The sequence below is a fragment of the Muscardinus avellanarius genome (genome assembly GCF_963383645.1).
Source record: "Muscardinus avellanarius genome assembly, chromosome: 1".
NCBI lineage: Eukaryota > Metazoa > Chordata > Mammalia > Rodentia > Gliridae > Muscardinus > Muscardinus avellanarius.
Genome location: NC_137786.1, coordinates 147496620 through 147503455, shown reverse-complemented (window position 1 = coordinate 147503455; position 6836 = coordinate 147496620).

Sequence of the window (6836 nt, the reverse complement as noted above, 5' to 3'; positions counted from 1 at the left end):
CTCGGGTTTGGGCTCAGGCCGGAGGTGGTGGTGGCAGAGGCCGCGGACCATATACTTAAATTCTTATTCAACTTAATCATATCCTCTACTTTACCCAACTGCTGTATTCATCACCCCAGCTCCTCCCCCATTACCCAACCCTCACCATTGAAAAAGCACTGCTTACCCATGCACAAACCTGCTGACACCTCTAAATTCCTACTGCTAAAACTGGGTGAGACAGATTACCCAGTCACACACACACAAAAAGATGCCAAGATAGAAAAAGAAACCCAAGCTCAAGAAGCCTGAAAATATGAGAACCAGGAACAGTGAGAAAATAAGGGAAATCACAAATATTGACCTAAAAAAAATGCAAGAATGAGAATTCCAAATCGTGATCTTTAGTAAAATGAAAGGCCTCACAGTAAGTGTATAGAAATGAAAGAGGAAATAGAGACATTAAGAAAGAATAAGAAAGAGGCATGGAATTAAATGAAAGAGTCAATAAATGGAATTAAGACAGCACTAGAAAGAAATTCGGGAAGATTAGATGAAATGGAAAACACAGTATCGCTTTTTGAAGGCAGTTCATTCAAAACCAAAAGCAGAGACAACAGCATACAGAAGTCATTATAGAAACAAAACCTAAATGTTCAACAACTATGGGACAACATGAAATATGGGACAACATGAAATATCTTAGCTTATGGAAAAAAGGCATTGTAGAACAGATAGAGGTACAGACCAAGGGTATTCATCATCTTTTCAGAGAAATAATTTCAGAGAATTTTCCAAATATGGAAAGATACTTGGATATACATGTACAGGAGACATTCAGAACATCATTAAGACAAGATCAAAGAAGGACCTCCCCATGTCATGTAATAATCAAAGGGACCAACACAGAGACTAAAGAAAGAATCCTAAAGCTGTGAGAACAAAAGAACGGGTGACATAAAGGGGCAAAATAAAAAAATAATCTCAGACTTTACAACCCAAGTCATGAATGGCAGGAGAGACTGGTATAATGTAATTCAGACCCTGAAAGAAAGCAACTTCCAACAAAAACTGCTATATGCAGCAAGGTTATTATTAAAAATTGATTGAGAAACAAAGATGTTTCAAGATAAGCAGAATCTCAAAAAATTGACAAATACAAAACCAACACTAGAGAAAATACTTAAATAAACCATAAAAAGAAAAAAGAAATAAATTTCAGAACCAGAGAAAAGATGAAGTTGATCAGTGGGGTAACTATGCAAAGAAGAAATAACATTATAAAAAACAGGAGATAGAACACAAAATGGCAGAAAACAAAAATCATATTTCAATAATATCTCTTAATGTCAAAGGACTTAACTTACCAATTGAAAAACATAAACCAGTAATGTGGATTTAAAAACATTCCAAATATATGCTGCTTGCAAGAAACTCATCGTACAGCCAAAGACATCCATAGGCTGCAAGTGAAAGGATGAAAAAAGATATATCATGTTAATGGAGACCAAAATGAGCAGGAGTAGCAATGCTGATATCCAACTAAACAGACTTTAAGCTAAAACACATCAGAAGAGACAAAGTATGACACTTCCTTTTATTAAAAGGAATGATCCATCAAGAGGATATAATGATATTAAATCTTTATGCCTCAAATTTGAGTGCACCCACATTTGTAAAACAAACCCTTCACATCATCAGATCTCATGTAGACCCAATTATAATAATACTGGTAGACCTCAACACACCACTCACAACACTAGATAAATCTTCAAGGCAAAAGATGAGTAAAGACTCTTCATAATTTAAGAAAACTATATACCAAATGGATCCAATAAACATATACAGAATATTTCAAGCAGGAACAGCAGATTACATATTTTTCTCAGCAGACCATGGAACCTTCTCTAAAACAGGTCATATCCTGGGCCATAAAGCAAGCACCAGAAAATTCAAAAGATGTAATATAATTCCCTGCATATTTTTAGGCCACAATGGAATAAAAGTAGAAATCAACAACAGGAAGACCAAAAGAAACTATTTAAATACATGAAGATTGAATGATACATTATTGAATGATGACTGGGTAAGATCAGAAATGAGGGGAGAAATAAATTCCTAGAATTAAATGAAAATAGAGACAGACAATACCAAAAATCTATGGGACACTTTGAAGTCAGTGTTAAGAGGAAAGTTTATAGCATTGAGAACCTAGATAAGAAGAACAGAGAGATGTCAAATAATAATCTAATGACATATCACAAGGACCCAGGAAAACTGCAACAGTCTAATCCCAAAGTTAGCAGAAGACAGGAATTAATTAAAATCTTGGCAGAAATAAAATAGAGAATAAAAACAATTCAAAGAATCAACAAAACAAAAAGCTGGTTCTTTGAAAAGATTAATAAGATTGACAAATCCCTGGCCAACCTAACCAAAAGAAAGAGAGAACTCAAATTATTAGAATCAGAAATGAAAAAGGAGACCAAAAGTGATCTATGGATTCATTGGATTCCTATCAAAATACCAATGACATTCTTCATAGACTTAGAAAAATGTATCATGAATTTTATATGGAAAAAGAAAAGACCCAGAATATCCAAAGCAATCCTCAGCAATAAGAACCATTCAGGAGGCTTCACAATTCCTGACTTCAAATTATACTACAGAGCAACAGTAGTAAAAACATCATGGTATTGGCACAACAACAGGCATGCAGACCAACAGAACAGAATAGAAGATATGGAAACAAACCCACACACTTATAGTCAACTGATCTTTGACAAAGGGGCCAAACTCATATGTTGGGGAAAAGATAGCTTTTTAACAAATGGTTCTTAGAGAACTGGCTATCCATTTGCAGAAAGATGGAACCTAAATCCTTATCTCTCACCATGCACAGAAATCAACTTGAGAAGGATCAAAGACTTAGAAATTAGACCAAAGACTGTGAAACTATTAGAGATACATAAAATAGTAGAAAATATAACTTGAGATATGTAAAATATTATTAGAGATACATAAAGTAGTAGAAAATATTATTTATTAGAGATACATAAAATAGTAGAAAATAATATATACACAAAAAATATTTTCAACATCATTAGCCATCAGGGAGATGCAAATCAAAAGTATGCTGAGATTCCATCAAACCCTAATCAAAGTGGCAAGCATAAAGAAATCAAATAACAACAAATGCTGCTGAGGATGTGGGGAAAGAGGAACTCTTTTACACTGTTGGTGGAAGTGAAAACTAGTACAGCCACTATGAAAATCAGTGTGGAGATTCCTTAGAAAACTGGGAATGGATCCACAATATGATCCAGCTATTCCACTCTTGGGTATTTTCCAAAGGGTTTGAAATCAGAGAATTAAAGTAACATATGAATACCCATGTTTATAGAAACACAATTCATAGTAGCCAAAATATGGAACCAACCTAGGTCTCCATAAACAGATGAATGGATTGCAAAATTATGGGAAATACACACAATGGAATTTTACTAAGCAATAAAGAAGAATGAAATTATGTCATTCGCAAGAAGATGGAAAGACCTGAAGAACATTATGTTAAATGAGATCAGCCAAGCACAGAAAGAGAAGAGACATATGTTCTTTCTAATTTGCCCTAACTAGGGAGTATTGAGGATACTAGAGGGACTCCAGATAATGGAGGGGTAATCTCAGCTAAGCCAGAAAGGAAGGATAGGGGAGGAAGAAGGCTGAGGTTGATTATCTGGAGGAGCTACATTTAAATATGTGTATAACTGTGAATGTAGCATGGTTAACCTGGACATTCATTATTGGGGGGAGGGGAAGTGGGGAGAAGGGCACTGTGTGAATGTATGCCATTGTGTCAATATGATCCACATTATGATGTGAAACTATAGTGTACCAATAAAAATAAAAATAATAAAAATTAGGGCTGGGGGTGTGGCTCAGAGAGAATGCCTGTGTTCAATCCCCAGTTCTGCAAAAAATATTTTTGTGTGTGTGTATATATATATATATATATATATATATATATATATATATAATGCAGAAACATTTATGCATATGCATGTGTGTATGAGTTGTGCATATATATGCATAATTTAATTTTTGAATGTCCTAGTCATTTTGAGTAGGACGAGATGGAGAGCTTAGACTGAAAAGCAAATAGTGAGAGTCTAGTGTAACAAGTAAGAGTTTTTCTGTGGAGTCAACAGGTCTATGTTTTTCATTCCTAGTTATGTTAATTCCAACAAAGGAAAATAATTTCCTCAGTCAAACTACATGAAAGATGCATACATTTATGAGTATTTGAGTGCATGTGTATATGAGTTTGTGCACGTACTTATATTTAGATTTGAGGACTAGACTTCCCTGGGACCTTCTGATTGTATTCACTGGGCATACCCTCATTATTGAGGGCTATTAGGATTGTGACTGCACTGGAGCACTGAGGAGCACAGGCAGGACAGGGGCCATGCCACATGTGTTTGCTTTGTATTACTATAACAAAATACCTGAAATAATAGGCTTATGAAGACCAAAGGCTGATTTTGGCTCATGGTTCTAGAAGTTCTAGGCCAAGATAAAGTAACTCATTACTTTGGACCTCTGGTAAAAACTGAGATGATAGTGGTGGAGAGTTTATGGCATAAACTACTTATACCTTCAACTAGGAAGAAAAGTCAGAGAAGAGGAAGAGGCTGGGGTCTCATAATCTTTTTTGAGGACATGCCTACAATGACCTAAGGATCTCCCACAAGGCCCTCCTACTGGAGGTTCTCTTATCTCCCAAGCACTCCAGCCTGGGGACCAAATTTTTAACATGTGGACTATTGAGGGACTTTCATCAAAACCATAGCTCCCTGATTGTTTAAAAATATAAAATTTAACTCTTAGAGGATGTGTAATTTTATTAAAATAGTTGTGTGTGTGTGTGTGTGTGTGTGTGTGTGTGTGTGTGTTACTGAGCATTGAACCCAGAGGCATTCTACCTCCACCCTTTTAAATTTTTTGTTTGTTTGTTTTGAAACAGAGTCTCACCGTGTTGCTGAGCATCTCAATAAATTGATGAGGCTGGTCATGAGCCCGTACTTCTGTCTCAGCCTCCCAAATACTGGTATTACAGGTATGCACCACCACACCTTGATAACAATAATTCTCCAGAAAAACAGCCACAGTATATAATGAAGCAATAATATTTAAGCAAAATAAAAGAGAACAAGACCATTCAAAGTCAAACAATACACTCAAAGTAAAAATACTGATCATCAGTGAAACAAAAGATTAATGTCTATCATTGAAGCAGAGTACAGCTTGTCACCTCAGTGCAGACATGTGGATCTTGAGTTAGCCTACTCTCAATCCCTGAAAGGTAATGGATTCACACATGCTGCTACCACAATCCACTAAGGTGTGCATATACTAAGTTCTGTAGTGAAGATCTACCTCTGAGGGATCTGGGTTAGTAGAGGGCTCACAGTTCTGAAGAAATAATTCACTGAGAGTATAGACCATCTGCTCATGCAATTTAATTTTACCTTCAGGGCCTGCTCAAATTTTATCTTATGTAAAATGTATACAGTAATTCTCCTTGATAAAGGCATGGCGAGGAGTTTGATTTGCTCATTTAGTCTGTGTTCCATCTTCCTTTAAAAGTAACCTCTTGACCTGTAGAAACTGTAAAAGTGAAAATACACCTATTCCAAATTCCTTTACAACTAGTGTTTTAGATGCAATCATGCAGAGTAATAAGGTACAGGCCATATTGAGTCTCTTTTTTGCTGTTACCTGCTAGGAATCAACTTGAGGGAGACAAATTCTCCCACCACTACTGCAGGGTATAATATTCTGTGTCTGGGTGTCACAGGGTATTCATATTGGGGCTTCCTGATTTTGATGTTCTGATGCTTGGATTTTAGTACAATGGATTAGTTTCCTTTAAGACTATTTTTTCCCTAAGGGCAGTTTTAGGTTCATCGCAAAATCTGGAAGAAAGGACAGATATTTTGCATATATTCTTTGTCTCCACAAGTGTCTCTATCCTCAACTGAGTGATTTTGATGGTGGAACAGCAGTCTCAGAGGAAATTGCCATCTTAGTGACCAGTTTTATAGTGTTATGATAGTTGTTTTTGAAGCATGACCTAGAACTCTTTCTTTTAATATTTCTAATGATTTCAGAATAACTAATTTTTCTGTGTTAGATTCCTTCCTGAACAAAATACCTACAGGAGTTTCTAGGGTTTCAGTTGAAACTTGAACTGCCTGTCTTGTGGATTGAATTATCAGAAACTCTGGGTGAATTCTCCCCTCATGTCTTATGGTCAGATATTTTGTCTTCAATTGGATCTCATATCAAGTCAAAACCTCACTTATTTCAAAACACTGGGAAGTTCCATTATAATCTTATGCATGGGGCTTGTTAGTCTCCAGTTAATCCTGGTCACCTGAATTTAGTTGTCTTTAAGTCTATTGGGCCTCCCTCTAAAGGTAGCATTGATTTGAATTGCTTGTTAATTTTTGAGCAGTGAATTCAATTTGGTATTTTTTGTTTTCAATATTCATGAGGGTTCGAAACTTCTATGTGCCTTTGTTAGTGGCAGTGGCTTCTTTAGAGTGGATATCATCCTGTACTCTTCATCCTCTAAGCCCAGAAACAAGCTTGCACATCTTTCTTCAAGGCACTGAGTGTTTCAAATGAATATCTTAAGAAATTTAAAGAATTGATTCTCTTTTTTTTTTTCATGTCTGGGGATGGAACCCATCTATGAGTCTTTGTGGAACTTTTTTCTGGACTGCATTTATCATTACCAGGGCCCCTAAGGTACCTGATACTTCCAGATTATTTTTATATCATTGGTATAA